Source organism: Bos javanicus, chromosome 18, assembly GCF_032452875.1.
Source record: "Bos javanicus breed banteng chromosome 18, ARS-OSU_banteng_1.0, whole genome shotgun sequence".
NCBI lineage: Eukaryota > Metazoa > Chordata > Mammalia > Artiodactyla > Bovidae > Bos > Bos javanicus.
In genome coordinates, this window is record NC_083885.1 from 49,006,182 (window position 1) to 49,028,394 (window position 22,213).

The 22,213-nt window shown below is 54.9% G+C and overlaps 1 protein-coding gene across 8 annotated transcripts in view; it reads left to right on the plus strand.

The window, feature by feature from the left end:
- The first annotated feature begins 2,462 nt into the window (after positions 1-2,462).
- Positions 2,463-22,213, plus strand: part of PAK4 (p21 (RAC1) activated kinase 4) — a 47,607-nt gene continuing 27,856 nt past the window's right edge. For 2 of the 8 annotated variants that reach the window (XM_061388233.1, XM_061388225.1), the window contains exon 1: positions 2,483-2,573. The gene's annotated coding sequence lies outside the window, so the exon portion shown is untranslated. Of the gene's footprint in view, positions 2,574-10,583; positions 10,645-10,729; positions 13,209-15,247; positions 15,632-22,213 lie in introns of those variants that run through there. The other 6 variants (XM_061388223.1, XM_061388234.1, XM_061388226.1 and 3 more) reach the window with 6 other exon arrangements.

The following is a 22,213-nucleotide window of genomic DNA, read 5'->3' on the forward strand; positions in this document are numbered from 1 at the left end:
CAGGCTACAGTCCATAGGGTCGCAGAGTTGGACGTGACTGAGCACGCACACTGAAAGTACAGAGAAAAAAAAGGAATTATGCATCACTCATTCACTGTTTTTGCAGATATTAATTAAATGCCTACTCTGTAAGACACCGTGCTGGGGCAAGGGATATGCACTAAACATTTAAGAGTACTTCTGCAAAGGTGGATTTACAACTCATCCAACCATCCATTCAGCCAATGGGCATGCACAGTGAACAAAACAAAACTCCATGCTCTCATGGAGAGACATGCCAGCAAGGCAGATGACCAAACCCCGATAACTACGACTAGCTAATTCTGTGTATTAGATAGTATGTTAGAGGGTGATCTGAGCAACAGAAAATAAAACCAGACAAGGTAAAGAGTTTAGGAGCATGAGAGGGGTGTTTGTTGCATTAGTCAGGGTGGGCTGGAACAGTTCTCCTGTTAAGGTGACATTTGAGTAAACCTTGAAGGAGAGAAGGGAGGAAGAAGCCATGAGGGTACCTGTGTTAAGTGTTAATGTGTTAGTTGCTCAGTCCTGTCCAACTCTTTGCAACCCCATAAAGTGTAGCCTGCCAGGCTCCTTGCTGCTGCTAAGTCACTTCAGTCGTGTCCGACTCTGTGTGACCCCATAGACAGCAGCCCATCAGGCTCCTCTGTCCCTGGGATTCTCCAGGCAAGAACACTGGAGTGGGTTGCCATTTCCTTTTCCAATGCATAAAAGTGAAAAGTGAAAGTGAAGTCGTTCAGTCATGCCCGACTCCTAGCGACCCCATGGACTGGAGCCCACCAGGCTCCTTAGTCCATGGAATTCTCCAGGAAAGAATACTGGAGTGGGTTGCCATTTCCTCCTCCCAGGGATCTTCCTGACCCAGGGATCGAACCCAGGTCTCCTTCATTGCAGGCAGATTCTTTACTGTCTCAGCCACCAGGCGATCCCAAATGAATATGGGATCTTCCCAATCCAGGGATCAAACCTATGTCTCTCACGTCTTCTGTGCTGGCAGGAAGGTTCTTTACCATCGATGCCACCTGGGAAGCCCCATCTGCACTGAGTGCTTACTAAATTCCAGGTACCAGCAAACACTTTGCATGCATTATCAGATTTATTTTCCCCATTTTGAAATGAAGGGTACCTGGGGGAAGTCTATTCCAGAAAAAAGGAATAATCAATGTAATGACCTTGAAGTGGGAGAGCACCTGAGTTTTTTGTGGGGAGGGGGAAGAGCAAACCCATTGACTGGGCTTCCCTGGTGGCTCAGACGACAAAGAAACTGCCTGCACTGCCCGAGACCCGGGTTCGATCGCTGGTTTGGGAAGATCCCCTGGAGAAGGGACTGGCAACCCACTCCATTATTCTTGCCTGGAGAATTCCATCGACAGAGAAGCCTGGCAGGCTACATTCTATGGAGTCGCAGAGTTGGACACGACTGAGAGACTAACACACACATACACAAACTCACTGGCTAGAACCCAATGAGTGGAAATCACAGAAAAAGATGTCCGAGTTTAGTTTACGGGTTTTTTTTTTTACCCCCTTTTTTTTTTGTCGTCGTTGTTGTTTTTTACAAATGCCTGCTAAAAACAAACATAAAACTTACCAAAAAGATTAAGATCAAACAGTGTCTTGGTTCAGGGTGAAGTTCTCGGGCTCAGACTGACAGACGTCGTTCAAAACTCATTATTTACTTTCTGTGGTCCCCAAGCAGCTAGTTTGCCCCCTCTGAACCTCCTGCTGCTGCTGCTGCTGCTAAGTCGCTTCAGTCGTGTCCGACTCTGTGCGATCCCACAGATGGCAGCCCACCAGGCTCCCGTCCCTGGGATTCTCCAGGCAAGAACACTAGAGTGGGTTGCCATTTCCTTCTCCAATGCATGAAAGTGAAAAGTGAAAGTGAAGTCACTCAGTTGTGTCCGACTCTTAGTGACCCCATGGACTGCAGCCCACCAGGCTCCTCTGTCCATGGTATTTTCCAGGCAAGAGTACTGGAGTGGGGTGCCATTGCCTTCTCCGCCATTTATCTGCAAATGGGCATTAATATACAACACGGTTGTATTGAGCATTCAGCAAGAAATTTCACTTGGCGGGGTGTCTGACACATAGTAGTACACGCTTTAGAGCCGTTTCTGGCCATTATTACCCACTACTGGCTTTCACTCCCTAATTCCTTTGGGTGGAAGGTGGGATGCAGTTACAAGAGAATAGTCATTTTCCCCTTTAAGAATCCAAGTGGGCTGGGAGCCAGCCTTTCCAAATTTTCCAATCCCGGCTTGGCATTTTCCGTCCGAAGGTCTCCGATTGGACAACATGCACCAATCAGAGGCTGGAGAGGGCGCTGCCAGGCGTCCAGCTCCGCCCCTGAGCCGGCCCTGCCCCCTGCCGGGTCAGCCTCGTTGCTATGGGGACTGGTGGGCGGCGAGGGGGGAAAGCCCCGGATGTTCGTTGGGGATTCAACATGGCGGCGGCAGTGGCCGTAGCGGCGGCGGCGCCAGAGAGCTGAGGGCAGCGGGAGGGCGCCGAGTTCCGGGCCGAGCGGCCAGGCCGCGAACGACTGCGGTGCCGAGCCGGTAGGATAAGCTGTCTGGCCAGGGGGTTGGTGTGCGCTGGGCAATGCGGTGGGAGAGCGTTTACGCGAGTAGGGGGCGGGGCCGCTGGGGTCAAAGTTCACTCGTGGGGGAAAGAGTCGCTTCCAGGGGGTCGCGGGTCAACGCTGAGTGGGAGGGAGTTGTAGAGGAGGTCAGAGGTCAAACTAATGAAGGGGGCGTGGCGAGGGGGGCGCAAAATTCAAAGTTTGAAGCGGGAGCTCGTTGGAGGGCCACGGGGTGAATGTCAAAAAGGGGGGTCAAAATTAATAATTTGATGGGAGGATGTGCCCATGAGGGTCAGAGGTCACAGCCATGGGGGTGGCGGATTGGAGATTTAAGGCAGCAGCCAGTGAAGCAAATGAATGAGATTTGGCTTGGGGGGCATCTTTATGGGATCAAGGGTGGAACGTGATCAAATTGTAGAAAGAGCACAGATGATGGTCCCAAGGGTCAAAAGTTAAAACCCAAATGAGACATATTGCTGGAGAGGAGGGATAGGACACTCAAGAAAGAGGTCAAAGGTGCTTTCTGATGGGGGAGAAGGAACCTCCCCTCCCCCAGATAATGAAAAGAGTAACAAACACTCATAAAGCGCTTACTGTGTATCAGGCCCTGTTCTGAACGCTTACCGTGTATTTAGTCCTGACCACAACCTTATGGGCTTGGTGCCATTATTAAGGGGCTTAGTGTTTTGCCCAGGGCCGCCTAATGAGTTAGTTTTGCAGCTGAGATTTGAACTCTGGAGTCCTGGGCTCAGAGTTCTATGCCCTACTGACTCTCAAATACTCATTATGTTGGTTAATACTTAATGAGTGCTGAGGCTGTACTCAGCACCCTGTGTGCCTAGTCTTACTATACCACAATCTGGATAGACCCACTTCACAGCCAGGAGAAGTGAGGCACAGAGAGCTCCTGCTAAGTAATGGAGGAAGATTCCCTGCTGGATCTGAATAATTCCAGAGCTCCGGCCTCTGGTCGCCACACTGTATACAGCTGGAGGTCTGTTCCTGGAAGCAGGGAGCTGGGCAAGGCTGGGCCACCCCTTGGGCAGGAATAGATTGTCTCTTTGGCCTCCGTGGAAGGGTGTGATCTGGGAGGAGAGTTTCCCCTGGGCCTATGGGATGCGGTGTTTGTGGGTGGCCCAGAGTCCAAGTGAGTCTGGCAGGCTTCTGGCTAGGGAGGGTGTCCTTGGGTGGTACTCTGTACAAAGTTGGGTGTTCTCTGTACTTAAAACCGCAACCTCTCATCATGGCCCTCAGTCGCTCCCACCTCTTGTTCTGCTGCTTTCCCCACCCCTCCAGGAGGTCTAGCCACGCTAGCCTGCTTGCTGTTCTTTGGCCCTGCAGGCTCATGCCTGTCTCCAGGTCTTTGACCTTCCTGTTCCCTCTGCCTGGAATCCTGTCTCTGCTCTGTACCCTCTCACTCACCAGTCGCTCACAGCTTGACCGGGACCACTCTGTCCCCAGACACTCTTTATCTCACTGTTGTTCTCTGCCAGCCCTTCACTCTGTCCTTAACTTATTTATCAGAGCACAGTTGAGCTGCCTCCTGCTAGAAGGTGGGCCCATCACAGGCAGGAATTTTCCCATGTTCTTTCCCTGAATCCCCCCAGGGTTGGTGGCGATTGAATGTTGGGCATGGTGCTGGGTCTGCAGCAGTGGACAGGACAGCGGGGAGCCCCTGGCCCCCAGGGGCCCTCAGTGTCCCTTGGTGGGAGCAGACTGGGACCAGACCCCTAGCCAGTGAGACATGGCTACATCTCGCCCAGGGTGATGTGGCCTGCGAAAACATGCTCGGGGATGAGGAAAATGCCCCCACCCAGGGCCCCAGACTCGGAAAGTCCCTTGGGCAATCTCTGAAGGATGGGTAGGAGGAATGGGAAAGGGTGTGCCAAGCAGAAGGAAAGGCGTAAGTGGAGGTCAGGGGTGCAGAATTGGGGGCTTGTGGGCAGCATGGAGCCTGAGTGAGACCCCTAGGGTTCCCAGCTTGGAGTGGGGCGGGCAGTGGAGCAGAGGCGGGTGAGTGGCCGCCCTGTGTGTGTAGAGCTCTGAGGCAGTACTGGGGAGTGGTTCAGAGAGGGGACGCTGGGACAAGGATGCCTGGCTCACACCCAGCTCCATCACTCACAGGCTGTGTGATCGTGGGCAAGTCGCTTAACTTTTCTGGGCCTCAGTTTCCCCCTGTGCAAAATGGGCATAATGATAGTGGCTACCTCAGACCTGCTGTGAGGATGTGGAGCGCAGAGAGCTTGGCCCAAGGCCTGGCGCGTGGTAGGGGTTGTGTCAGCCCTAGTCTTCAGGCTACTGCTGCCTGGGGAGGGCCTCAGAGGTGGCAGTCAGGCCGTCTCCACCTGCCTCCTGGCTTGCTCTGGCAAGGTCACCAGGTGGGCACGTGGCCAGGGAGCCCTACCAGTCCTCACAGTGGCAGCTCGCTCGGCATCTCAGGGCTCCGCACAGATAAAGGGGGGGCTTTGGTGCTGGATAGGGATTTGGTGCCGGACACCCACATTCAGGTTCCCTCCCGGTCACTTAACAGCCATGGGACATTGGGCAAGTCATGTCTTATTTTCCAGTTTTGTTCTTATGATACATTTTAGACTAGTGGAAAGAGTAGAGCTTCAACATAGCAAAACACTGACGCTTCCAGCGTCCAGCCTGGGACCGTGGATACAGTTACAGGCCCCTGTTCTCTGCCCCGCCTTCCTGATGGTAGCCACGGGGCTGGATTTGGCCTCCAGCCTACCATCGCAGATTTTCCTACTGTTACTACCCTCGGAGGGATTCTCAAACGACAGAGTAATAGCTCTCAACCCTGGCTCCACGCTGCAGTCACTTGGAGAGCTTTCCAGAACGCTGCTGCCCCAGCCCCCTGGCCCCTCGCAGACTCTGGCCTGGGTGCCCTTGTCTGGGGCGGGGCTAGCCTCAGCGCGTGGTTGCAATGGCCGGCCAGGGTGGTCTGCTCTTTCACAGGTCGTTATCAATGGCGCCACGGGAAACAGCCCGCTGCTGCTTCTCTGCGTCAGTGTGGCTGTTTCTCTGTGTGGAGGGGTGTAGATCTAGAGCAGGTTGCTCATTTCCCCCTTGTGTGTTTCCTTTTGTGATGGTGCGGCACCAGAGTTACCCGTTTATCTTTTGGTGGCTGTTTAGGTGGTTCCCATTGGGACTGTAACAGACAGTGCTGCCACGAACACTCTAGAGCGTGTTTCCCTGTGTACTGCAGCTGGAGTCTCTTGGGCGTATGCCGCACAGTGGACATGCTGGACCTTCCCGAATTACTCTGTTCAGCATTCCTACCAGCGTGTTTCCCAGCAGTGCCTGAGGGTTCCCTCGGCTCCATGCGGCTTCGGGCAAGCTTGCAGTCTTTGCTGAAACAGTTTCCTCAGCTGTGAGGTGGTGGATTTTATACCACCTGCACCCCTTCCCTGGTCTGGTTGCGAACAGGGGTACGGTTCATGTGATGAGCTTAGCTGGGGTCTGACACCTGTTGAACCCCCACACCCAGAGGAGAAGGCAGGCTGGGAAAGGCTTTGCCTTTCCAGGGTATCCAGGACAGTGGCTGAAACTTTGACCCACCTCTCCTAGGGGATCGTCTCCAGGGCTGGCCTTTGGCAAGGGAAACATACTGACTTAAACCTCCTCAGGAAGGAGGCAAAGAGAAAGGAAGTGCCACTCAGAAGGGGACGAGCAGAACCTGCTTACACTGCGTGTGTGTGTGTGTGTGTGTTACACTGCTCATCGATCCCCGTGGTGACCAACACAGTCAAAGCCCTGTCCTCAGGGCTCACGGGACCGTGAAGGAGACAGACCTGGCCCCAGACAGTGACGGCCCAGAGTGGTCAGGCTGGGTAGGGATGCTCAAGCAGAGTGGTCAGGGCTGGGACGAGGTAGGGACTACAGGAACCCGGAGGCGGCTCCTCACTCCACCTGGGGAGCCAGCGAGGGCTTTCTGGAGAAGGGAGATATCTGACTGATGAGAGGGAGCCAGGCGCAGGAAGAGCTGGGAAGAACAAAGCAGGTAGTGGGTACAGAAAGTGTGAAGGTCCCGAGGTCCGAAGGAGCTTGGGATGTTCAGGTCCCACCAAAGAAGCCAGTGTGGCAGAGTCAGCAGCAAGACCAAGGACATGGGAAGGTCTGGCAGATAGGATACAGCAGGGGTCGATGGGCTGAGACAAGGAGTGTGGATTTCTTTCTGTGTGTGATGAGAATCATCGCAGGGCTTTAAGCAGCATCTGCTTTCCCTTTTATAAAGATCGCTCAGGCTGCCATGTGGGGAACAGATCAGGGAAGGCGGGGGAGGGAGAGGGATAGTCTGTGCCGGGGAGGGTGGGTAGCATGAGGCTGGTGGAGATGGAGAAGGGTCCTGAGTGCTGGCCAAGGTTTCGAGTCCTTTACTTGTATGAACCCATTTGATCTTCACAGCAGCCTACAGGCAGGCACGGCTGTGTGGGGGTGTATTCGCTCAGTCGTGCCCGCCTCCTCGCAGTCCCATGGACTGTAGCTGGCCAGGTTCCTCTGTCCGTGGAATTCCCCAGGCAAGAATGCTGGAGCGGGTTGCCATTTCCTCCTCCAGGGGATCTTCCCGACCCAGGGATCAAACCCATGTCTCTTCATCCCTGCATTGGCAGGCGGGTTCTTTACCACTGGCCACCTGGGAAGCTCATAGGTATGGTTATTAACCCCATTTAGGGATGAGAGAATGAGACCCAGAGAGGCGTGTGACCTGCCTGGGACACACAGCAGGCAGGTGGCAGAGGCAGGGCTTGAACTCCAGGCCTCCGGGCTCCAGAGTCACTGCTTGTTTTCACAGTGGCCCTCCAGTGATTTGGAAGCAGGCTACTTCCTGTTCTTAACCCAGATTCCTGTTTGGACAGAAACTCTTTAGGGGGCAGCCTGGGTAGTTTCTGAGCCCTGGGCCCGCGCCTCCCTCAGGACCTCCCACAGCTCCTTCCCCTTCTGGTCCACTTCGTCACCCCTCCTTGTCCTGCTGGCTCCTAGTGAGCCAGACTTCCTGGCCAGACGCCGCTCGGGGTGTCCCCAGCAGCTGTTTCTCCCATCACCCCAGCCAGGCGGCCACAGATGCTGCCAGCAGGAAGCGGTCTCCTTCCCAGTCACGACCAGGGAAATGGGACCCTTCCCGGCCCAGCCACCCATCCGGGGCTGGGGCTTATTGTCTCACAGCTGCCCTGGCCCACAGGAAGGTTGAGGGGGAGGCAAGGAGGGTCAGAAGGGGAGCTTTCCCAGGTCCCAGGGGAGCCAGCTACGGCAGATGTAGCAGAAGCCACCACTCACCGCTGCTGGCGTCACAGGGCCCTCTGGTCCCACCCTGACCTTCCCCGGGGTGCCACGTGCTCTGCTGCCGTCCTCGGAGCAGTGGCAGCTTCCTTGCCAGGGCCACGGGTTCCCCACACCCCACAGCCCGACCCCTAGTGAGGACCCCGGGGCTGCAGGGAGGCCGGGCCGCCGCGGGCCTCTCCTTCCTCACATGGTGCTCCTGCTGTTGCTTCGGTTGTGTCCAGCTCTTTGAGGTCACATGGACTGTAGCCCGCCAGGCTCTTCTGTCCGTGAGATTCTCCAGGCAAGAATACTGGAGTGGGATGCCATTTCCTTCTCCAGGAGAATCTTCCCGACCCAGGGATGGAACCCGCATCTCTTGCATCGCCTGCATCGCAAGCAGGTTCTTTACAGCTAAGCCACTGGGGATGCCCTCCTCAGCTGTTAAATGAGCTATTGGGAGGGTTGGAGGAGACTGATGTCGACGTGTTTGCATGTTGCCAGGCACACAGTAAACTCATCGGATGTGCCCCGCTCTGGGCTGCAGCCTCCTCTTCACCTGCTCCCAGCCCCTCAGGACACTGTGCCAGCCCCCAGCTCCCAAGTGCTAAGAGCTAGATGTGTGCTTTATAAGCATCTCTCAGCAGCTCGGCCCGGAGCCTTGAGGAAGGGGTGTTATTAACCTCATTTCTCTTTTCCTGCATTTTAATTTTAAGAAGGCCCATTTTTGCCCCAGCGGCATGTATGATCTGTTCGCAGTTGAGAAGCCACGCAAAGCACAGAGAGTGTGCAGCTGTAGGTCTCTTTCCCACCCCAGTGGTTGGCCCCTTCCCAGAGACAGCCTCGTTCCGGTTTCTCTTCTTTCCTGGACATTTGTTCCTGCGCGTCTTTTCTCCCACTTTTGTTTTGCTCACATGGAGCTGACTCTTCACGTTTGTATTCTGTCCTGCTTCTTGCACTTTTCACTCTTAAGTTCTGTGTCAGGAGGTCAGGGGCTCCCTTGCACTTTCTACTTAAGTTCTGTGTCAGGAGGTCAGCGGCTCCCTTGCACTTTCTACGGCTGGGGCAGGTTCCATGGTGTGATGTCTTCCTGCACGTGCCTGTGAGCTGTGCACACCCCTGGAGGTGCTTGGGGTCTGAGACGTGTGCCCGGGAGCCCTGCAGTAGTGTCCCGGTCTGCCAAGAGCCCGTGCCTATTCGCACTTCCCACCCGCTATGTCCAGGGGCGCCAGGGTCTGTCTCCTCCCATGCTCACCCTGCAGACGGGTGTCATCAGATGCTTTGACCTCGGCCAGTCAGACAGGTGCCGAGTGGTCCTTACTGTGGTTCTGATTTTAACATGAGCAAAGGGGAGCATCTTTGTTGAAAGCCATTTGGAATTCCTTTCCTGTCTATGTGTGATATTTTGCTTTCCCTAAAAAGAAGAAACTGAGGCAGAGGCTAGATACCCTACAGCATGTGAGAAAGGCAGATGTGGGACTTGAACCCAGGCAGGCCTGCCCTCTCCAACCCGGAGCTCTTCACGTGTCTGATGTAGTCGAGATTGAGGACACAGACTCTGGAACCTCCCTCTCTGTGCCTCCGTGTCCTCATCTGTAAAATGGGGATGATAACGGCACCTCCTATATGGGGTTGTTCTGAGGATATAGATGCCTACTGCTCAGGTGGAATGCATAGTCAATGTTCAAGACCGTCAGCTGCCAGCATTAGTCCTCATAGGATTTCTCTTTGTTATTGGTATTAGCAGGTACCGTTCTGTGTGTTTTGAGTAAATGAATTTATCCCAACCTGCTAGCAACCCCAAGATGTAGATATTTAGGGTTTTGTTGTTGTTGTTGTTGTTGTTGTTTGTTGGGGCTGCGCTGAGTGGCATATGGAATCTTAAGTTCCCTGATTGGGATCCGAGCTTGCACCCCTGCAGTGGAAGCTTGGAGTCTTAACCACTGGGCCACCAGGGAAGTCCTAGGTGTACATGCTCTTGAGTGAAGTGAGTGAAAGTCACTCAGTCGTGTCTGACTCTTTTTGACCCCATGGACTATACAGTCTATGCAATTCTCCAGGCCAGAATACTGGAGTGAGTAGCCTTTCCCTTCTTCAGGGGATCTTCCCAAGCCAGGGATCCAACCCAGGTCTCCCGCATTGCAGGCAGATTCTCTACCCGCTGAGCCACAAGAGAAGCCCAAGAATACTGGAGTGGGTAGCCTATCCCTTCTCCAGTGGATCTTACCGACCCAGGTTGCAGACAGATTCTTTACCAACTAAGCTGTCAGGAAAACCCCGTACTTGTTCTTCTCTCCCTTTTAAGAGGAGGAAATTGAGATCCCAGGAGACCAGCCTGGTGTCACAGAATCAGCAGGGCTGGGGTTTGGCCTGGGGCTCCTAACCACTGCGGGGCACTCCCTGAGCCACCCCCCTCACTGAGCCAGGGGATTAGGAGGCTGTCCCTCTCGCCCCGTCTGCCCCGCGCCCACTCAGGGCTGGCTGCAGCGGAGCTCGGAGGGCACACCTTGGCAGGTGGGGGTGCTAAGCAGGGGCCCCACGGAGAGAGCCTCCCTCCCCCGCCCTCTGCTCCCCTCCGCCAGCCCCAGCCCAGCCCTGGAAACTCCTGATAAAGCGGCATTGTGTGGCAGTTTCGGGCTGGCTTCCCCCAGCGGGTTTCAGCCACTCCCACCCTACGGGAAGCGGCCTGGGCCGCCTCCCCTCCCCCGCCCCTCCTCAATCAATGCTGGGAATGGGGAGGAAGTAGGACAGCAAGAGAGGGCCAGGCTCCCGCAGTCCCCCAGGTGAGGACCACCCCCCATCAAGCCCTAAGCGCACGCGCTCTCTTTCTGGTGCTTTCTTTTTCCCTAGGGACCCCTCCTCTGCTGCCTCCAGCGCCTCCACAGCCCCCTTCTCCCTCCTCCCCGTCTTCAGCAGAAGCCTGGCCCCAGGTCGCTGTGTGTGTCTGTGTGTGTGTGTGTTTAGGTATATTGATAATTCCACCTCTTTTTCAACCTTTAATAATTGTGAAGCTTAACTCACCTACAGAAAAGTGCATCAGTGCACATATCAGTCTAACAGGTAATTATAAGGTGAGCAGCATTTCCCCACACCTAGGCGGAGACTGAGAACACCCCACCCCAGGGCCTCCCTGTTGACCACAACCTCAGTAGCGACCATCTCCCTAACTGGGGGTCACCGGCTCCCTGCAGTCTGTCGGTTTTACCAGGTGTGCATCCCGAGTCCTAGCCTCCACCTTGGCTGCTTGGGCCCTTTGCATGAACGCCCTCCTTCAGCATGCCCCCGTCTGGTCTCCCTCATCCTTGGTCTGTGAGGCGCATCCCTGTGGTCGTGGGTGTGAGTGGTCTGTTCGCTGTGCAGTGTTCTAACCGACTTACTTCTCCACTCCCACTGCCCGGGTGTGAACGTGCTCTTTGAACATGTCTGCCAGGATGTCTGTGCCCACACTTCCCCAGGGATCACGTCCAGGGTCCAGTGCTCGAGTGGGGAGTGGTGTGTCTCTTCACCTTTAGCAGACCCCACCACGCAGCTGTCCAGAGCAGGGGTAACCGCACTCGCTCCTGCCGGCAGCTGCACAGCCTCCGTCCCCAACAAGAGGCCTGTCAGATTCTGTAATTGACCTTGGAACATTTTATATTCTCATCTCCTGCAGAAGCTTATCACCAAGATGAGTCCTCTTGTGCTTTTCTCCTCCCTGGGGTTCCCGTCCATGCTGGCTCTTACCCATCCCACCTCTTATGCTCGCCTCTGGGCTCTTGAGACCCACGGTGAACACAGCAGGCTCCCTCACTGCGCTCGGTCTGGCAGGGGACTCTATATGGCCCAAGAGTGACGCGGAGACACGGAAAATAGACCAGGCTCCGGGCCCCATCTTCTCCCAGCGGCCCTGCCTCGTTCACGGGTGCCCCATCCGCCCTCAAGGTCGGGCTGGGGGTCTGATGTCATCCTGACTCCTCTTGGCCTCTTCCTCCACATCCAGGATGTCCAGAAAGCCTGCTCTTCTACCTTCAGATTAGAACCTGGGGCCTCCCACTCTTTGTTGTCACCCCCTAGTTCCAGCCACCCTCAACTCCAGCCTCGACCGTGGGGACAGCCCCCAGCCCGCCAACTGCCCCACAGTTGGTCTGCACGCCCAGCCGGAGGGGGCCCGGGTCAGATCCCGTCCCTGTCCTGCGGGGGACCCCTTCCCTGGCTTCATCTCTTTTGAGGAACAGCCTTCAAGGTCCCAGAAGATTCTGGCCCAGCTTCCCTGCTTGCCTTCACTCATCTGCTGCTGCCCTGTCCCTGGAACATTCCGGGCCGAGTCCTGCCTCAGGCTCTTTGTTCAGCGCCCCCTCCTAGGTCTACAGGAGCGATGTCACTCTCTCCCCACCTTCGCCTGCTTGGCTTCCCTGGTCCGCTCACCGTCATTACTGTTCCAGTGTGACCCGGTGTGTTGGTTGGTGTCCTCCTCACCCACCCACCCCCACAACTTAGCTTCGTGGCGGGGGTACGGGGCGGGGGCAGGTAGGCGGCTTACTGTGTCCCTTGCTGTATCCTCAGGGCTTGACTTTCCCTAGTCAAGCCCTGGTGGGCTGAATGAATGAATGAGAGGTTGTAACAAGTGGAGTACATCTTTGCCAGGGTGTATGTTGGGCCAGTGGGGAGGAAGGGTAGTTCCCCTCAGGTGAGGATTACAGAGCAGGCTTTCCTGAGGAGGAATTGCCACTTGAAGGGTAAACTCGGGGAGGTAGAGGGTCATGGGTTCGAGGCTGAGAGAGCTGCCTGTACAGATGTCCTAGGCAGGAGAGCGCAGGGCACCTTTGAGGAACTGAAAGAAGACTGTCCTGTCTACTCTGGAATTGAATCTTGACAGCCACTTGGGCCTCTCCGTGTCCCAGTTTCTTCCTCTCTAGAACCGAGGCTCCTCTGGGTGTCCCAGGACGTATCTGAGGTTCTGCTCCTAACACACTTATCCTCGGGCCTGGCAGAGAACTAGGAATGTGATTGGTTTATTATCTTTTTTCCAACAAATACTCAGGAGTGCCTGGCCCTTTGTGGCCTCCAGGGACACTGTACTGATAAACGAACCCAGTTGCTACCCAGTTGGAGCCTGTCTCTTGGACTCTCAGCCTTCTGGCCACACCCCTGACACATCCCAGCTCCAGCTCCGAGGCAGGAGGAGGCCTCAAATGACCTTGAGCCTGGGGAGTCCTTATTCCTGAGGCGGATTAATAGAGAGAACTAATTGAGGGCTTGCACGTGCCAGGCCCAGTGCCTGTACAGAACTCCCACGCTGCTTCTGCTCAGTCCTTCCCGGAAGGATTCGACCCATTTCAGAGATGAGGAAGCGAGGGCAGCGCCAGTGGTGAGTGCTGGGCCCTTCCTGCCCACTGGTGCCGAGCTGGCGTGGTGGCGTCTCCTCCCGGGGCCAGAGCAGCCTTGCTTGCTCTGTGAACATCTGGAGTGCACATCGGGAGCGCCCCCTGTGAAGGGCCCATTCCAGCCACTTGCCTCTTTCTCCTCCAGGCTGTCTGCATTTTCATTTTGAATTTCTGTGAGTTAAGTCTTAAGAGTCTGGACCAGAACCTGTGTTTCTAAGATGGTCCTCCTTACATTCTCTCATTTGGTGCCCTGTCTTTTCAGTTTCTTTAAATTGTGTCTTTTGATGAAGCTTTTAATTTTACTGTAGCCAGATTTATCATCTACTTCCTTTATAGTTTTATAGTTCTACTTTTCACATGTAGCCGCTCTTTGTTCTGGAATGTGTGTGTGTGCGCGCGTGCACGCAAGTGTGTGGTGTGAGGTAGTCACCCAGCTTCACATTTTCCACGTGGCTCCCCAGTCATCCGTATACCGTTATGACAACAGCCGTAGTTTCTCCTCTGCACCTGGGCCATAAAGTCAAGTCTCTGTAAGTGGGTCTGTTTCTGGGTGCTCTCATTCTTTGTTGTGCTCAAGTTTGCCTATTCCTGCATCAGTACCCCGCTATCCTAATTCATATCGTTGTCTTTTTTCTTAATATTTTCATTTAAATGGCCATGCCGGGTCTTACTTGTGGCGCAAGAGATCTTCAGTCTCTGTGGCAGCAGGCAGGATCTTCAGTTGCAGCATGTGGGATCCAGGTCCCTGACCAGGGATGGAACCTGGGTTCCCTGCATTGGGAGAGCGGAGTCCTAGCTACTGGACCACCAGGGCAGTCCCAGTAGTTGATAATAAGTCTTGATGGCGTGGAGAGCAAGCCCTCCCACGCACGCGTCCTTCTTCCCAAGTGTCTCGGCCAGTTGACTTTTTGTAACGCCACTTAGATATGAGACAAGCCTCGTGCCCCAAAAGCAGACATGACATTGAGTCTCCCAGTCCATGAACGTGGTCTGTCTCTCGATTTGTTTAGGTCTCCTCTGATGTCTCTCAGCAGAGGGTCACACTTCTCCAGCCGGGCCTTGCCCACCTCTTGCTGGGTTTATTCCGGGCACTTGGTGACGTGGCAGAGGGGAGCCCGTGGCCACCTCTCCCGCGCGGTGCCTTGCTCCCTGGCCTCGGCCCGGCTGGGTGAGGCCCTCAGAGCAGAGGCAGGAGCCTGGCTTCCCCGTGCTCTGCTTCCTCCCAGGCACCGCCCCTGGGCCCTGGCAGAGGGCGGGCAGGTTGCCCGGAGAGGAGGTTGTAATTTTCCTGAATGATTTCAAGGGCTAATTAAAGGTTTTCCTTGACTAATCAGCTTACGGTTTAATTATCAGGAAACAGGCTCAGGGATGCAGGAAGCAGCTCACTGGGGTCTCCTCACAGAGTGGCCAGAGGGAGCCAGGGCTGGGCCGCTCCCCCCGGGGTGGTGGTGGGATGTGGGGACACCTGAGGACCCCCCGAGGCCCGCCGCGGTTCTCCAGCCCTGCGAGGGGCCCAGGTGCGGGGCAGCTGGTGCCTGTGGTTGCGATCTGCGTGCATCCCTTCCCGGCTCTGACCCTTCCATGGCCCTCTCTGCTGGGCTGGCCCTCCGCTTGCCTCCCGCGCTCCAGCCTCGTGGGTCTTTGTTTCCTGCTCTCACCTCGGTTATTCTCTCGGGCTCGGGCTAAAGGTCACCACCTCTGGGCAGCCTTCTCAGGCCACTCCTGCCTCCAGAGCGGGTGATAAACTCTGCCCGCCACATGCCGCTGTCAGCATCACTCACCCCACCACCGATAAGGGCTCCACGCCTGGGCTGCGCCCTGTGGTCCAGCACTGGGGTCACGGGGGACCCAAGAGGAGAAAGGGGCTCAGGACGGGCACCCCGAGGAGAGGGCTGGGAGTGGGCTTCAGGCCCGGAGGACTGAGTGGTTGCCAAGGCCTTGGGGGAGCAGGGGGCGGTTGACAGCCTGGCCAGTGACCTGGCCAAGGATGGGCTCTTGGCAGTTTGCGAAGGGGGAGGGGACCTGGGGATGGCCGTGCCAGGCCTGGCTTCATTCCTCGCATTCCTCAGCCGGCCCCAGACTCCGGTGGGCAGGCAGAGAGGGGCCTCCTGGGCGGCGTACCCTGCCCTTCCCTCCCCTTTTCCTTTCCGCCCCCTACCCTGCCCCCCATCAGTCTGTCTCACTTCTACCACCCCCTGAGGACTCAGTCCTGGGACTCTGTGTCCAGGCTCCCCCCCGCCCCCATCCCATGCTCCTTAGGGTTACCTGGCACAGGTGTACATCACCGACTCAACGGACATGAGTCTGAGCCAACTCCCGGAGATGGTGAAGGACAGGGAAGCCTGGCGCGCTGCAGTCCATGGGGTTGCAAAGAGTCGGACGCCACTGAGCGACTAAACAACAAAAGGTCAGGCCACTTGAATCTGAATCTCTGGCTGTGGGGCCTGAGCATTGGGTTTTGTGTTATTTGGTGTTTTTTTTTAAGCTCCCTGAGCGACTGTAGTGTGCTTCTGAACCGAGATGAGAGCCACTGGCTTACAGAAATGGTAGAAATCACGTATTAGCTTTCGCAATGTTTGGACACTTTTCTAGGCTTCTGACATGGCGTGATTAAGTCGTGTCAGCCCTGTCACCCCCACAGCCTCACTACAGGAAGATGTGACTATTATTCCCACGTTACTGACGAGGGAGCTGAGGCCCGGAGGAGGCGTCAGGGCCTCTTCATCCCTGGGCCCGCCAGCCCCTGTCTGGGCAGCCGACTGTCCCCTCCCGCCTCCTGTCTTTCTCTTCCCGAGTCGCTGCCTCTTGTCTCTCCTCTCCTCTCCCTCAGTTTCTACTCCCCCCCACTACCCTGCAGAGGCTTCCCTGCTTGCAGGCAGGATCCTGCCGAAGCCACACAAGGGAGATGGTTTCTGCAGACCCAGGATGAGTCCGGGTGCTGGTCCCCCACACGCCAGCCACTCCTGGCTGTTCCTGGCACCTGGAGGGGGAGGGGGTGAGGGGCAGGGCATGCATGCCTCTGCTGGTGGGGGGCCCAAGAGCAGGGAGGAGCGCCCAGGCTGGTGGACCCCCCAGATCCTGTGGGCCCCCAAATCTGATGTTGTCATCCGTTGCGGTTACCATTTCAGGCTCCCATGGAGTGGCTGATAGTTTAATTTCAGGAAAAGTTTGTGCTCAGATGTGACTGTTGCATCGCAGGAGCTATTATGATTCACTCAGTGGGAATGAGGGGAGCTGAGAGTCCAGAAGCCCCTGTGCATCCCCGCTGTGCAAGGGCTCCTGGCCTCCTCTCTCTCATCCCCTCTGGGCAAGGACTGGGCATCCAGCTTCCCTGCTGGCCTCACCCGGCTCCCCCAGCCTCCTCTGTGACCTGGGGCCAGGCCCTGAGCCCCCGGTGTCTCTGCACTGGTTCCCATTTAGAGCGACTCTCAGCCCAGGTCTGCCATCATCATGTCATTATAGTTACTACTGCCGTGACGTCTGTTACAGTTATTAGAGGCAGGATACATGTTTGGATTTAGTAATTAAGGTTCACAAGGTGAGCGACCCACGAATTCTTCACTGTTCTGACTAGGTCACATTCCTTTTTGCAAAGTGTTTAAAACCTCTGTATGATGGGAGTGCCCACACGGTCTTCTGAACAGTGGCCTGCCGCCCTCCTCAGGACGCCCGCCCCAGCTTCGGCAGTTATCTGTCACCACCAGGCTTTTTCATCTGTACCCCATCCCCACCTCCCTGATTCTTTGGAGGCAGTTCTTAAACATCGTATACTGTGGCCATAAATATCTCAGATTTTTTGCATATAAGAGATAAGGAGTCTGTAAACACACCCACACAGACGAGATACCATGGTCACAGGAGAAAAAGAACCAATACTTTCTTAATAGCCTCACATTTCCCCAGTTGTCTTGTCGTTTTTTCCAATGTGTGCGTTTGACTTGGCATCCGGACAAGGTCTGCTCTGCGTTTGGTCGACAGGCCCCTGACGTCTTCTGTCGTCTGTAGGCTCTTTCCTGTGCCCGCTGATCGGGTCATTGATCTGTTGAAACCCCTGATCCTCTGTCCTCTGGAGCTTCCCACGGCCCGGGCCTCACCGGGCACCCTCGTGGTGTCACTTCACGGGTCCCTCTGTCCCTGTGCTTCCTGTATGTTGGGCCTTAGGTCTAGAGGCGCGATTGCATTCGGGTTCCACTACTTCATAGATGGTGCTCTGTAGGAATTCAGGCCAGCCTTCATGTCTGGGTGACTATCTTGAAGTAATTTCTTTTTTTTTTTTTTTGTAAGTGAGTGGATTAAAATGGAAATTCTTAAGTTGCTCTTAGTTAGGCTGGTACGCAGTACAGCAGAATGGGGCAGGGGGGAGCTGAAGGTCTGAGGTTCAGAACACCCGTAGTGTGGGAGCACAGGGCTGTGCGTGAGCCCCTGGCTTCCAGTGAGCCTTCTTCACAAACCGAAGCTTTGGGCTCCTGCTCTTCTGGGACCAGAGGCCCCCAGCTGAGAGCCATCCGTCCCCCCCACCCTCATTCTTCACCCTCCCTCTGCTTATCTTTAGGGGCTCCTGCCCCAGCTCTGCCCTTGGCCAGCTGGGCCCCCTGGGGAGCTTTCCTATCCCCCGCCTGCTTCCTCCTCCTTAACATAGCATGATGGTGGGAGGGCAGCTGCACCTCCGGGAGGGCTGTGGTCAGGAGGTCTGGGCTCCGCGAGCGGCTCTTCTGCATTCAGTGTAGACTCTCTTGACCTCAGCCACACCACCCTCCCCTCACACCCTCCCTCCCTTCCTGCCACACAGGCCTCCTGGGCCAGCCTCAGGCTTCAGTCCTCAGGCCTTTGCAGTTGTGGTTCCTTCTACTCTGAAAGCACTTCCCTAGGTTCCCCACATGGCCCCCTCACTTCCCCTGCTCCTGCTCAGGGACACCCACCCCCCTAGACACCCTGTCCGCCACACACACCCGTGCTCTGTCCCCTCTCCCACTGGTCATGTACTTCCTTGTTTACTTTTATGTTATCTTATCTCCCTCACTCACCAGCGTGTCACCTCTGGGAAGGAGGGACTGGCTTATTCACTGTGTCCCCAGTGCCTGACACAGTGCCTGGCGTACACTGAGTGTGTAATCAAGAATTGTCAGTGCATGACCAATGGGAGTGTAACATGGTTAAGCGAGTGGACTCCGGCCTGGGTCAGACCTGCCATGGCATCCTGGTTCTTTCTGGTTTTTTAATTGAAGAATAATTGCTTTACAATATTGTGTTGGTTTCTGCTATGTGTGTCTGTGTGTTAGTTGCTCAGTCATGTCCGACTCTTTGCAACCCCGTGGACTGTAGCCCGCCAGGCTCCTCTGTTCATTCTCCAGGCAGGAATACTGGAGTGGGTTGCCATTCCCCTCTCCAGGGGGATCTTCCTGACCCAGGGAACCGGGGTCTCCTGCATTGTAGGTGGATTCTTGACCATCTGAGCCACCAGGGAAAAGCCCTGGTTTCTGCCGTACATCAACATGACTCAGCCATAGGTACACATATGTCCCTTCCCTCTTGAACCTCCCTCCCCATCCCACCCCTCTGGGTTGCCACAGAGCCCCAGTGTGAGCTCCCTGAGTCACACAGCAAATTCCCAAGAGTTGCAAGGGACCCAGGAGAGCCGCTGCTCTGATCACAGGACCAGTTCCAGTCTTGGGGGGGCGGTGGAGAGAAAGAGAGTGTGTGTGTGTTAGAGACAGATGGACAGAAAGAGAGCGAAAGAGACTGTGTGTGAAAGAGATCAGAGAGCCACCTGATGGCCTCCCCTGGGCCTGTTGCCCAACTGAGAGAGGAAACACACTTGCTGTGGTTAGAGTCCCCGGGGTCCCTCCCGCAGGTACCCCGGCCTCACTGTGATTCCTTGTTGCCTCCCTAAACAGTATCCCATATCGTATTGTGCTGCAGGTTTGAAAACTGGAGGTAAATGGTTCCCTGCTCATCTGCAGCTTGCTCTCAGTATTGTGCTCTGGAGACTTCTCTAGTGGAGCGATGAAGTCGCCTGCCAGTAGGAATGCTCCCCAGCACGTGTCAGAGGGAAGCCCCTCCCCACAGCCAGATGAAAGCAGCCCTGCCCTGGGGGAGCCTCAGGAGGGCGCCTGGGGGCTCCTCTCGGCTCGCCACCCTCCCTCCTCCCCACCCTCCCCCTTCCCCTGCCCCACTCCATGGTTTGACACTACTGCAGGAGACATAAGAAATGCAGGTTCGATCCCTGGGCTGGGAAGATCCCCTGGAGGAGGGCATGGCAACTCACTCCAGTGTTCCTGCCTGGAGAATCCCATGGGCAGAGAAGCCTGGTGGGCTGCCGTTCATGGGGTCACAAAAGAGTGGGACACGACTGAAGAAACTTGGCACACATGCAGGCACACGTCCAGTGAAGGTGGGCACTCCTCTCCGTGGAGGGCACTGCCGGCTTCCCAGGTTGATAAATGGGATTCAGTTAGAGGCCCTTGACATGGAAGAGGCCTTCCCGGATGCCTGTTAGGTGGGAAGGTGGTTCTGGTACCATTCTGGGTGTGTCAGTTCCACAGAAGGGACCTTCCATGGAGGAGGGTGAGGCCCCCCCGACTCTACGTGGGAATGGACTGGGGACTAGGGAGGAGGCAACAGGGTCTCTTCCCCTGCCCCCCTGCCCCTTGGCTTCCCCCTTCAGCTGGTCTCATCCAGCCTTTCCTGGAGAAACCTTGTGGTTAGTGATCCTATCAAAAGCCCTGATCCAAAGGCGTGGGTTTGCTTCCCAGCTCTGTGACCTGCTAGCTGGATGACCTTGAGCTTGTAGCTCCTCCCTCATCCCTCCTCCACCACCACCCCCGGCGGCCTCAGTTTCCCCATTTGTAAAATGGGATTGTTATACAGATTATTTTATCCATGCAAAGCTCTCAAAACAGATCTAGCACATAGAAATCTCTGTAACAAGTGTTAGGAGAAGGCAATGGCACCCCACTCCAGTACTCTTGCCTGGAAAATCCCATGGGCGTAGGAGCCTGGTAGGCTGCAGTCCATGGGGTCGCGAAGAGTCAGACATGACTGAGCAACTTCACTTTCACTTTTCACTTTCATGCATTGGAGAAGGAAATGGCAACCCACTCCAGTACACTTGCCTGAAGAATCCCAGGGACGGGGGAGCCTGGTGGGCTGCCGTCTGTGGGGTCGCACAGAGTCAGACACGATTGAAGCGACTTAGCAGCAGCAGCAGCTGTCAGTAATGTTGTCAGTACCACTCACTCTTGCACTTTGTAGATAATCACTGCGCTCCTCCTCTGACCTGTCTCCCCACCAAGACCCTGCCCTCATGTCTAGTGATAGAAACAGACATGGCACCAGGCAGTGACAGCCCCAGAGTGACCTTGAGGAAAGCACAGGCCCCCGTGTCATGGCTTTGGTGGGGGAAGCCCTGAGGACTGAGACAAGCCCTGGCTCCAGCCTGGGAAATCAGGGGAGGCTTCCTGGAGGAGGAGACATCGGAGCTGAGGGCTGTACGAGCAGTCAGTGTGTGGAAGCCTGTGTGTTCCAAGGAAAATGAATAGCATGTTCTAAGGTGGGAAAGGGCCTGGCATTTTTAATAAATTATTAGTAGTCATGTATGGATGTGAGAGTTGGACCATAAAGAAGGCTGAGCGCCGAAAAATTGATGCTTTCAAACTGTGCTGCAAAGACTTCTTGAGAGTCCCTTGGACAGCAAGGAGATCAAACCAGTCAATCCTAAAGGAAATCAACCCTAAATATTCATTGGAAGGATTGAATGCTGAAGCTGGAGCTCCAGTACCTTGGCCAGCTGATGTGAAGAGCCAATGTATTGGAAAAGACCCTGATGCTGGGAAAGACTGAGGGCAAGAGAAGGGGGTGACGGACCATAAGATGGTTGGATGGCATCACCGACTCAGTGGACATGGGTTTGAGCAAACTCCGGGAAATGATGAAGGACAGGGAAGCCTGGCATGCTGCAGTCCATGGTGTCGCAGAGTCAGACATGATTTGGAGACTGAACGACAATACTAGTAGTTTTTCATGAAGCTTTTCATTTTGAGATCATTGTGCTTTAATCTGGAGGTGTGAAAAATAACACAGGGAGAGCCCCTCTACCCTTTAGCCAGCTCCCTCCAATAGTAACATTTTGCAAAATTAGAATCAGTACAAGATCACAACCAGTATGTTGTCATAGATACAGTCAGGATGGAGAACACTCCATCACAAGGATCCCCCATGCCCTTTTTACAGCCACATCCTGTCCCTGCTCTGTCCCTCATTCCAGGCAGCCATTCATCTATTTGTTCCCCATTTTTATAATTCTGTCATTTCAACAGTGTTACGTAAATGAGATTGTACTGTACATAACCTTTGGGTGTTGGCGTTTTTTTCACTCAGCATAGTTCTCTGGAGATTCATCCAGGTTGTTGGCTGTGTCAATAGTTGGTTCCTTTTTTTTGCTGAGTAGTGGATGTGCCATAGTTTATTGAACCATTCACCCACTGAGGGACATCTGGGGTGTTTCCAGTTTTTGACAATTAGAAATGAAGCTGCTGTTGACAATCTTGTACAGGTTTTTGTGTGAATGTAAATTTTCATTTTTTCTGGGACAAATACCCAGAAGTGCAGCTGCTGGTATGTAGGTGGATGCGTGTTTAAAGAAACTGCCAAACTCTTTTTCATGATGGCTGTACAACTTTACATCCCCACCAGCAGCGAATGAGTGCTCAATTTCTCTTCGTCCTGGCCCGCATTTGGTGGGTCACTATTCTTTATTTTAGCTATTCTAATGAGCATGTAATGATAATTCTCTGTGGCTTTAATTTGTATTTCTCTAATGGCTAATGCTGTCAGACATCCTTTCATGAGCCTATCTGCCATCTGTGTATCCTCTCTGGTGAATCATCTTCATGTCTTCTGCCCATTTGCTAATTGGATTGTTTGGGTTTTTTACTGTTGAGCGTTGAGAATCCTTTATGTCTTCGAAATATTAGTCCTTTGTCAGGTATGT